This window comes from Cynocephalus volans, chromosome 11, assembly GCF_027409185.1.
Source record: "Cynocephalus volans isolate mCynVol1 chromosome 11, mCynVol1.pri, whole genome shotgun sequence".
NCBI lineage: Eukaryota > Metazoa > Chordata > Mammalia > Dermoptera > Cynocephalidae > Cynocephalus > Cynocephalus volans.
In genome coordinates, this window is record NC_084470.1 from 75,050,739 (window position 1) to 75,063,256 (window position 12,518).

Consider the following 12,518-nt stretch of genomic DNA (forward strand, 5'->3'; position numbering starts at 1 on the left):
TGGACTGGCCTTATGACTTGCTCTGACGGATAGAATGCGGTAGAAGTGGCACTGGGCAAGTTCTGAATCCTCCCGCTTTGACTAACCCTCCTCCCACCCTGAGCTGCCATGTAAAAGAGGTCAAGGCTGTCCTCCTAGAAATAGAGGCCCTGGAGGAGAGACCACATGGAGAGAGAGCTCAGCTAACAGCCAGCACCATAACCCCAGGCATGACGGTGAAGCCACTTTGGACCTTTTAGACCAATCCAGCCACCAGCTAAATGCAACCAGGCCAACACCACCTGAGCACGGATAAGCCAAACCCACAAGCCTAGCTCAAATTCCTGACCCACAAAATTGTGACCAATAAAAACAGACTTGCTTTAAACCACTACATGGTGGGGTGATTTGTTATGCAGCCATAGATAATTGAAGCAACAAGTATGGTTAAGCGGTCATGCAATAAAACATGAGTGGATTTGGGGGGAGGAATAAAGTGTAATCAAATAAACCTGTCATTAGGAGTGTCAAAAAAATTAGTGTTATCAGTTGACCTTCCTGACTTGTCTGTCAGGCCCCTTGATTGAATGCAACACACCAACTGGCTGATGACGTTCAACAAAACATCTTGGGTAATAAATATTCTGGTTCTTCAGCAGGCCACAAAACAGGCTCCTTTCCTCTTTATTTGAACATAGGTTGGGGAGAAATGCAGAGAATTTTCTTATTTATAAAGGGTAGGTTCTCCCGTGTAACCCCCTGGTAACAGGATAAAATAACTGCTCGAGAGAATAAAATAAATTGAAGTCCTCTTATAGTCTTCCTGAAAATTTCGGATAAGACATAAAGTGTTTACCCTATTATTTATAAAGGACAAATGAATGAATATGAAAAAATGGAATCCCAGCCATAAAATTGACATTGAGATATGGAGTTTGGGTGTGTGTGTCTGGTAGGGGGTGAGAGTATTGGCGGCATGGCATTTGTTGGGCACAGATTAGTTCACCTACTCAGTAGCTGTATGTTTACCTCCAAGGTCTGCAAGGCAGAGCTTACTGCTTTCTTACTTATTATCTTGTACTCTTCTCCAGGTCTTGCTTGTTAAGAGCATTCACTGTGTGTGACATGGGGGAGGGGCGGGTCAATGCAGGGTACAAAACCAAGTTAGTGAAGTCCCTGCCATTAGGGAGTTTACAATCTCATGGTTCTGTTGACTGGAAGATCCGCAGCATCTAGAATAGTGCCTAACAAATACTTGCAGCAGACGTTCAATAAATATTGTTGAATGAATAAATGACTGACTGACTGAATGAATGGCTTTCTGTATGTGAACCTCATTTTCCCATCAAGACTAGAAGCAGGTCACAGGAAGCAGGTCATAGAATCACAGGCTAGCAGGAGACAAATGGACCTAGTGATTGCCTAGGCCCCACCCCAGACCTGCTGGATCAGAAACTTGTGGGTGGGGCCTAGCATTCCATGTTTTAACAACAGGTGATTTGCATACAGGATGAAGTTTGAGATCCACCTATCTCATCTTAACTCCTCATTTTACATATTCAGAGAGGGGATGAGATGGCCCCAAAGTCAACTAGTTAATAGCTGGGAGTAGAATGATGATGATCAATCATCTAGGTTGTGAAAAATTGGGGGATGTCTCAGGTCAGGGGACCTCCAGCGCCAAAACAAGGAAAGATCTGGGCAAATAAGGATGAGTTGGTCACCTTAATTAGAACTCTAATTTCCAAATTTACATCTAGAACCCTTTGCATGCCATACAGCTAAACTCTGTGAGAACCTACTATGTGTCAGTGGATGACTTGAGGTCTTTACATGCATTCACTTATTTAGTCCTCCGACAGCCCTGCAAGGCAGGAACTATTATTATCTTCATTTTATGAAGTAGAGCACTGAGGTGCAGAAAAGATAAGTAATTTGTTTAAGGTCACACAGCCAGGAAATTAGACTCCAGAATCCATACTCTTTACTACCACTCTCATAGATTTCATTTTTATTATGGTGGATTCCCAATTCCTCCTCCACTTTTTTTTTTTTTTTTTTTTAATCTCATCCCTTTGTCTTCGTAAAACCTTTCACAGTTTGTCAGGCTGTTTTTTACCCAGTTCTCTCTGAAAGTAAGAATGGACCCTGAGGGCAGGGACTATGACTTTACTGCCAGTGTCTCCTACAGTACATGACATGGAGGAATGCTCAGGACAGATGCGTTGAATGAATGTAGTAAGCATGAAACACAATAGGTTGACTAATGACTAACTGATGGAGGTGGGCTTCCAAAGGAAAGGGAATCTCATATCAACCCAATACCTACCATGTTTCAACCACCATCCAGGTAAAAACATGAGCCAAACTTCGGCTTCAGGTGGGATTAATATGACCTGTTGTGTATATTTTCAAAATTTGACTTTGTCCTACCTTTAGGAAATAGGCATCTGTTGACTGTCTTAATTTCTATTTCCTGTCTGCCTACCCCAGCAGGCACTTGAGTTTGCAATCATGATCCTAGGTTTTCTCTAACACGGATTAATTTACTCCTTACAAAAAGCCTATGTAGTAGTCATTCCTACTACACTTTATAAATAAGAAAACTGACGCTTGGAAAGTATATGTAAACTTGCCAAGGTCACAAGCTTATAAATTGGGGAATAGGACTCAGGGCTAACTCCTCTTCCTTCCTTCACTCCTTCCCCACTTAGCCACTAGGTTCCTCTGTGCATCAGGTGAATGAGGGGGCCATCCTGCCACAGATGAAGGGTCTGTCTGTTTTACCAGGCTGAGGAGTCCCCTGCTGCATTAATACAATCAATTCAAATGTATCCCAGGGTCCCCTGAATGTTTCTTTCCCACGATTCAGCACCCCTCTGCCACAAATTGCAGGAGAACATAGTACTTTGGAAGCTATGTGGAGGGAATAGTCAACTGCGTTTGGAAACGCTTTTGCAAGGTCAAGGTGAAAACAAAGAATGGCCATTGGATTTAGCAACAGATTTCATTTGTGACCTCGATGAGAGCACTTTTGGTGACAGGATTAGAGTGCTGAAGAGAGAACTGAAGATAAAACTTGGGCAGAATGAGGATAGCGCTTTTGAGGAGTTGTGCTCCAAAGGCAAGCAGAGAAATGGGATGGTAGCTGGAGAGGTAGGCAGAGTCAAGAGAGTTTGTTCTGTTTTGTTTGGAGATGGGAGAAATAATATGACATTTGTAATGATAAAAGTAATCTTGCAGAGCATGGGAAAAACCAATAATGTACTAACGGAAGGAGAGAAATGTGAGAGCAATATTCTTGTATTGGCAAGAGTGGACAATGCAGAGGGTGCTCTTACCTGGGACCACGGAGCCTTAAACGAGCTGGAAGGCAGATTACATGGCATGGTACAGGAATCTATGGGGAGGGAGTTAGTGGCTGTTCTCTTCTGATTGATTCTGTTTTCTTAGAAAAATAGCAGGCAAGATCACTGGCTAAGAGAGAGAGTAAGGGTGGAGGTGATGGAGGTTTGAGAAAGTAAAATAAGAGATGTGGTTGTAAGAAAGGAAGGCTTGATCGTGGAAGGGTTGCTCTAATTAGCAAAGACAAGATTTGTTGTGACTGTGGGAGTAAGCAGCTGGGAGAGAGTAGAAGAGTGGGGTCTGGCATTCAATGAATATTTGTTGAACACTGAAGGAAAACGAAATCACTGGAATGATTTGATTCAAGATGTGAGAGGTCAGAACAGTGGAAAGATCATTTGCATGGTTATGAAAATTATCGAGAATTATAATAGGAAGATTACTGACAGAGTGTCAATGGGCCAGGAGTTAAAATCTTCAGGGATCAGTAAATGACTGCCACAAGGCAGCAGGGAAGGGGAGGGATGGGGGGAGGGTATAGATGGGAGAATCTGAAATCATAAGATTCAGAGCTACTGGGATTTGGGGAAAGAAGGAACGAGAATAGTCTGGAAGAGGCAGTGAGGGTCAACAAAAACATCCATCCCACCTCCCGGCCCAGTAATACAAGAGGTGTGAGAGAAGAGAATAGCCATGAGCCATCAGCTTTCCCTGGACTTAAGATAGCACATATTTGGCTAGACAGTCATCAATACCAGGGGTCGACAAATTTTCTCTGTAAAGGGCTGGACAGTAGATGTTTTTGGCTTTGTGGGCCATAGGGTCTCTGTTACAGCTACTCTACGGTGCCATTGTAGCTCAAAGCAGACAGACAATATGTAAATTAATGAGCATAACAGCATTCTAATAAAACTTTACAAAAACAAGCTGCAGGCCACATTAGGCCTGCAGGTAGTAATTTGCTAACCCCTGATCAATACTGCTGAAAAAAGCCCAGCTAGGAGTAGGTCCAATGAACAAAACCAGAATATGCTTATCTGAGGACCAAGGATAAAAGGATTTAAATTCAGGATACTGGTTGCAAGCAGAGCAACCATTTATAGTTGTGAACTACACAACTATAGCGCCCAGGGGGCCCTATTACCATAGATTCCAATGTCGACGACTACCCGAGAAGCTGTGAAGGACATAATCTGGATGGTCACATATGACAGTTCTAGTTGCAAGAATAGTAACTGTAGGAATTTTACTATAATATAATAGTTGAGAGGAGATCCCAGCCTGAGAGGATATTCATACTCTTTCTAGAAAAACAGTAACTGCTTTTATAGAGCACCTGCTATGTATCATGGACAATGTTTGGGGATACATAAACATTGTCTCATACAATCCTCCTAGCTATATATATGTATTTTCTTCATTTTACTTTGAAGTTCAGAAAGGCTAAGCAATTTGCCTAATGTACCCAGCCAGTAAATATCTAAACCAAGGTTTGCTGACTTCCAAGTCTGTATTCCTATTCCTCTCTCCCTTCAAATTGGTTACAAGGTTCTCTAATGATGACCTGGTAAAACATGTATTAAGAAAATTTCTTCTTGAAACCTAATTAAAAATAATTACGTACCTTAAAAGACACTAAAAATACAGCAGGCATGCCAGCAAAGAAGACAGTTCTTATTATATCAATGTCTTTATGGATTTGGATTCTGTTCAGAAAAGCTCAGGCTCAAAAGGTAATTGCTGGCAGCATGCAAAATCCATCAACCCATAATTAACATATGACAATTATTCTAATTGCCTCAAATAACATTTCTATGTTTTTAATTGTAGAGCAATTTGCCAATCGCATCGTTAATTGGCAATTCATATTTTAAACATGTAAAGGACAATGAGTCTTTATTTCCTCTGAGGCAATTGAATGCAATAATTGAATTTTTAAAATACGTTTTCTTCTTTTCTCTGACCCCAGGAACCCCTTCAGATGGTTCTGATTGTAGTTCCTTCTGGTGAAAGTGTTTTCTCTGGGTAACTTAATCTTACTTTAGCACTTTAATACATTTTCCTAACAATTCCCTTAGACCAGATCCTCATTTCTCTCTAGACATCCTAAGCAGGGTGTTTTCCTTCAAAGGGAAAATAGGGGGTGCAGGGAAAACTAGGAATCTGGTTCCTGGTTCAAAAAACCTCCACACACTATATAAAATCTACTGGTGTCTTCCTGTGTGTTAAGGGCCAATTAATGTATGTGAGTGAAGCCTTTGTATGAAACCACCCTGTCAACTCGTGAACTTGCTGGAAAGCACAGCAGCTAATACAAAACAAAGTTTAGTGGACCCAGGTCCCATACGGACCTCCCATTTGCTCATGGGGAGGGAGTGAGAAGAGTAAGAATTTGCCTCATAAGGCAGAAAAGCAATAAAAACAGCCATGGACTCCTTCCTTTCCCTCTCTCCCCTCGTCCATTCCTTGAACACACGTTTATAGCCCACCATGGGCAAACACTGGGCTAGTATCAAAGATGAAAAAATAATTCATCACCCAAGTAGTGTCAATTTCCTCTGGTATGTTTGGGCATCAGGCGGTATGCCTTAAATCTGCAGTTGAGACAGCTGACACAGCTCCTCTGTGTTACAGAATCTTCCCTCTGGGCTGCTGGCTGTCACCTGGAGCTCCTGGGCTTCAGCTCTGCCAGGACGTGCTACTTGTATGTGGGCATTAGTGGAGGGTAACAGGAGGGGCAAAGTGCCTTTACCTTGTGCCTTATTTCCCTCACTGAAACCATGCCCATAACCATGACCTCTACCTTATAAAGCTGTACAAGGCTATGAGAATTTAGTGATGACCCGGAGGTTACTGATGGGGACCGGAAGACAAAACTTTTATTAATGTCAAACTCTTCATAACTGTTTTTATGACTGCTCCCCACAGACGAGGGGAAAGCAGACAAAAGTCACTACCTTGGCAAAGGTTTCTAGCCTGGCATTGTTTCTCAGACGTCAGGCACCCTCTTCCCAACACCATCTCCTTCTCCAAATGCAGTGGAGCGCAACTCTGACTGCACCTTACCTGGGGAGCTCCACCTGGACCAATTAAATCAGAATCTCTGGATATGGGGCCTAAGCATCAGTATATATATATATTTTTTCCCCAGGTGATTTTAACATGGAACTATGGTTGAAAACTACTGCCCTAGGATAGATTCTGTCCCTCTACCAGTACATGGGGTGGGGTGGGGGTAGGGGTAGGGGTAGGGGAGAGGTGTCAGTGCAGGTTCAAAAGCTGGAATTCTTTAGTCTAGACCAGACTTTGCAAATTTGAGGCCCACCCACAGGCTGGATCCAGCCAGCAGATGTGTTTTGTTTGGCCCATGTGGGGTTTAAAAAAAATTGAATTACTTGCCAACATTTATTAATGGGAATATATTGCACAAAATCTAGGGATCTGGCTTCTTTTGGGAAAGGAGGACCATCTGGCCATTCTCGATCTGTATTCCTGTGTGACAATTGGGTGGAGAGTAGGAGCAGCTAGCCCTCTGGGTACAGCCTGTGTTCTCTAGTGCACTACAGTCCTCACTGCTCTCTATTGTCTCACACCATTTACCTTCCTGGCTCCTGTAGCTCTGACCAATGGGGAAGAGGGAGAGGGAGGAAGCCCTGTCTCCATTTGTAATACCTCCCCCATGAAGTGCGATATAAGGACTCTTAACTGACATCCACAGGATAAGGGTGGAAATAAACAGAGTTTTGTGGATTCACAGAGAATTAAGGAAGAGAACTATTTTTCTATATACAATTTAATCTCACCGGCCCCTGCTTACAACAGGAGAGTACTTCTTATTATCACAGAGTGGGGATGGTTTGAGGCCCAACCCATCCCCACCCTTACCTCCACCTCCACTTCTTTACTCAACTTCAGGCTTGAGCTTGCATACGAAAAAAATCCCACCTCCAAACTGTCTACCTTTTCAGTACATGGTTACTGTTTATCAGTGCCTTAGGCAGGTCCGCTGCTGCCAGACCAGATGGCCCCACACCTGTCTTCCTGGGGCAGAGTTTCTCAATGTGTGGCTCACATACCTCCTGGCGGATTCCTGTGCCCTACCCCAGATTTACTGAATCCAGATCTCTGGAGGTGGAGCCAAGCGTCTATATTTGTATGCCCAGTGAATTTTTTGCTCAATAATAACAATAGCAGCAGCTAATCACAGCACTTACTACATGCTTCACATCCATTATCTCATCTAATCACCACAGAAATCTTTGTGTTGGGCAGTAGCACCTCCACTTTACAAATGAGAAACTGTAGCACAGAGAAGTTGCCCAAGGTCACACAGCCATTAAGTAGCAGAGCTGAGATTCTGGTCCTCTGTTCTAGTTGGTAAACCACTGCTCTGACCAAAAGGAAGGCAAGGTGCCATTTCTTGAGCCCAAGGGCCTAGCTCTTCAAGATTGATGGGGTAGAGTTGTGTCAATCACCATGATAAAACATAGGCCTTGCTTTCTGTTACTTAAAATTGTTTGGGGTAGAGACTAGATAAAAGCATATTACCCAAAATGTATGGTAGCAAATGATTAGATGACAAAAGATATCCTCTGTCCTCTAGGATCTGATTGCTGCTTGTCTCTCAGACACCCTCTTTTGCCTTTTACTCCAGCCTCTCTGTTGTTTTCCTGGTCTTTGTGCTGGGACTTAGCACATGTTTTTCCCTCTCTCTGAATGCTCTTCCCTTAGATCAGGGGTCAGCACCCTTTCTCCTTTACAGTCCAGATAGTAAATATTTCAGGCTTTGGGGGCCATAAGGTCGTTGTTGCAACTACTTAATTCTGTCATTGCCACATGAGAGCAGCCACGCTCAGTCCATAAGTAAATGGCTGTGGCTGTGTTCCAATAAAACTTAATGGATACTGAAATGTAAATTTCATATCATTTTTATGTGTCACAAAATATTTTGTACTTTGGACTTTTTTTTCAACCATGTAAACATGTAAAACCCATTCTTAGTTCGTAAGCTACAGAAAAATTGATGGCAGGCAGGATTTGGCAGGGGTCCATCACTCGCCAACCTCCGCCTTAGGTCTTCTCATGGGCAACTCTTTCCAGTGCCTACAGCTCTGCTCAGTTCAGCTCTCAGCTTCCAGAGAGGCCTTTCCTCACACCTCTGGCTAAAGTTGACACCTCTGCCCCCTCCCTCCTCCCATTCTTCTCTCTCCTATCAGCTTTAAAAATTGCTCAGTAACACTTATTACTATCTTAAGATTTTCATGTTCATATATCAGTTTATTTGTGTATTGTGGGCCATCCTCTGTGAGAATAAAAGTTCCATGAGAGCAGAGAGCTTGTCTGTGTTGTTCTTTGCTATATCTTCAGTGCCTAAAATGGTCAATGGCATGTCATAGGGTGAGGAACTGGAAAAATGACTAGGCAAAGCTGTCCTGTAGTGCAAGCCACATTTCCTTAGCTTACTAAGCTAGGGGCTACAAAGATAAAATATCACCCAGCTACTAACCATAGGAGTTTTAACTTATTTTCAAAAACAAACAAAAGCAACAACAACAAAAAACTGATTTCTTTTCTGTAGAATAGAGTCTCCTAAGTACAAGGGACATGAGTCGGATATGAATTAGGATGGCTACTATTGAGTAATGCACACAATTCTTGGAGTTAGGCATACTTATTATTTAGAAAGTAAAAATTTTATCTCGGATGAAACTAAGGGTTTCTACATTTCCTTATGAAAAGCTTAAGCAATCAGGGCTCATTATTTTCTCTTATGTAAATAAATAAGACTTTAAAACAGCTCCTGAATTGTGCTTAGTCAGGGTGTGAAGAAAATTGACTTCTTATAGATTGGCACTAGAATCTACGTACATAAGAGAACAAGCTTTGGCTGTTAAAACCTTTCTGATCAGTGACCACCAGGCTCCAAGATCACAGGAGGAGCCTCTCCTAAGGTCCTCAGGTTCAGCCAAGCAGCACGGATGGGGCAAACCCCGTGATGTTCATCTACCTGATGCAAGTTTTCCTTAAGACACATTGAAGAGAACAGCAGTGTCCTTCATTCCCACTGAGCACCAGTGCAAGGGGCTTTTGTCCCAATTGCAGACTGAATGTTGCATGAGAGTGGACCTCAGCATTTCAGGGTGTGCACCCCCGCTTACACTAAACACATCGTTGATTCCCTGAATGTCCACTAAGTCCCAGGTGGTGTCTGTCCCATGTGGACTTACTACACCCAACTCTCAGGCTGAAGGGAATTTTGTGAAGAAAAGAGTCGCAATTCTAACTGAGAGGCCTGTGGCCTGAGGCAGGGCAATGGAACCTGTGTCCTCCGCAAATCTACTTCAGACAACGAAGTCCCAAGGGTTCTGTGGGTATTAGGGCAAAAGTAGTGATGTCTAAAGGCAGGATTCCAAAGTTAAGATCTACTTGTTTCTCTGACAGAGTGCCCTGTTTTCTTTAAAGCATTAACAATGTTTTATTTATTACATCAATTACAAGTCATTAAGATGATTCAAGGATCACTCTCTTGTTCCCCAGTACTTGGAGCTTTAACTGAGCTTCTATTGCCACTTACTGCATACAAAGCAATAGGCTGGTGAGGAGCAGGGTGGGGGGGGGGATATAAAGATCAAGACAGGAGGGTCCCACCATGTTGGAGCTCCTGGTGGATCAAGAGGAAGTGTGCATTGCATGATGTGTTCAGATACTTAGAATTTGGGGATTTTAAAGTTTAAGTGCCATTATCACCAAGGAAGTATCAAATAGCTTGCTCTTAGTGGCTACCAATGGCTACTACTTATTGAGGGCATATTTACGTCTTACCTCATTTAATTCTCACAGACAACATATGAAGTAGATTCTATTATTGCCCTGTGTTATGTATAGATGATGCAACCAAGGATCAGAGATGTAAACGAAACATGTGCTGGTTCACAGCGCTGGTAAGTGGGTAAGCTAGGATTAAATTTTAAATTTGGGGTCTGTCTAAAGTTCATACACCTGACCGCTAAGCCACCTCTGATCGTGCCCTCCTAGACTGACTAAACCTTAGGTACAGGATCAAGGTTTTTACTCACTGTGATCAGAAGTGTCCTCCAAACCACCATTCCCCCTGACCCCAGCTGTCTTGCTTCTGAGAGCTGTGATTTTACCATTAGAGATTCATTCCTTTGGGGTAATCTAGATCCTGGTAAATTATAAGTGCTCCTCCAGAGGAATAACACATCATCCTTTATCATTTATGAACTATTCAATGTCATATTGATAAGGGGGAACATGGAAATGAGAGCTCAGGAGGTGGGCACAGTTCAGAGAGTGACTCTCAGAGGAGTGCCTCATGCAGCTTGCAGTTTGGGGTTCTTGGTATTCCTGGCTGTAGTACAGGGAAGCAGGAACACAGGAGATGAGGCTTTCCCTTTTCCACAATTTGGCTTCAGCCCACCACCGATATGTGTGTTCTCCTCTTCTTGGGTATCCAGCTATGCTACATTTCTCTCCCTTCCTTAGAATAGGTGTGGTCTCACTGAGTTCGGGCCCGTGAACAACATATGAGCAGACGTGAAATGAGCCTAAGAAAGAGAAGTCCGGTTCCTGTAGTCACTGCATGGAAGCCTCACCTCCACTCCCATCCAATGAACTGCGATGTGAGTGAGGAATAAACTTAGTGTATTAAGCCACTAAATCTTGGGGACTGTTTGTTACAGCAGACAGCTTACCCTACTCCACGCCCTACGCTTTCCCTACTGTTTTGCCTCCTTGATCTGCCAAACTGTGGCTACTGATCTTATGAATCATGTGGAAATAAAGAGCTATTTATTTAGATTTGGCTCTATCAAGATGTACTGGGTTGGATAGTGTCCCTGCAAATTTATGTTCTTCCCAGAACCTCTGAATGTGATCTTATTTGGAAACAGTGTCACTGCAGATGTCATTAGTCAAGATGAGATCATACTGGAATAGGGTGGGCCCTTAATTCAATATGACTGGTGTCCTTATAAGAAGAGGAGAAGAGACACAGAGACAAAGGCACACAGGGTGAACACTATGTCACAATTGGGGCAGAGATTGGAGTGATTGCACCTACATGCCAAGGAATGCTGAGGACTGCCGGAGACACTGGAAGTGAGGAGAAAGACAAGGAACATATTGTCCCCTAGTGCCTTCAGAGAGAGCATGACCCTGCCAGTACCTTGGTTTCAGACTTCTAGCCTCTAGAACTGTGAGAGAATAAAATCGTGTTGTTTTAAGCCACCAAATTAGTGGTAATTTGTTATGACAGCTCTAGGAAACCAATACATGAGGGAGTCAGCCATCATCACTTGCATTTGGCAGAGGCTCAAAGACTGTCAGGGGAGTGGGAAAGCTTTATAGTGAGAACGAGGGAAGCCTTCAGGTGTGCTCTGATTGGAGGTTTCTGGCATGGAAAAAATGGGAGCAGGCTAACTAGAAGTGGGGCATTTTGTGTGATTGTGTTGGGAGCATATTTGACTTTCTCCAGTTGTTCCTGGGTTGGAAGAGGGGGCAAAAACTAGAGACCTTGCCCATCATTGACTGAGTCCTGACTGCAGAGCTTGTGGTTTGGCTTCCCAGGGTGGTTGCTACAGAGGTTTTGGGCTAGAATTCTATTGTCATGTACAGTCTCGCCATTGTCCATCTGTATATTCTGTCTCTTGATCAAAACCCTGCAGGGCCAGCATCCCTTGAGAAGACCTCACAGATCCCCAGCAGTGCCCCCAGTGTGTCTCCACCAATGTCCTTTGCCTCTCTTGTGTCTCTGAACCTAAATCGTTCATAATTTTATACCTTCTTCCCCCTCTTGCTCCTCCTCCTCTTCTTTAGGGACAATATCCTGGCTAAGAAACCACCAAGCAATAAAAATAATAATAGCTAACATTTACTGAGTACTCATGACATGTAGAAATGTGCACTGCCCATCTAGTCCTTTCAACAATGCTATGAATTAGATATTATTAGCTCTGGCTTGCAGATGAGGAGAAAAAAAAGCTCATCATAATTAGGCAATTTACTAGAAAGTAGAAGAGCTGGGATTTGAACCTGGAGTGATCTTTTTCAAGTGCATGCTTTTTATTCTTCACATTACCTCCTAATAATTTTCTCTCTATAAAACTGTTATTGCCTTATTATGATCATTATTATTACTCTATTAAATGCTTTTTAAAAATATTTCTGCAAAA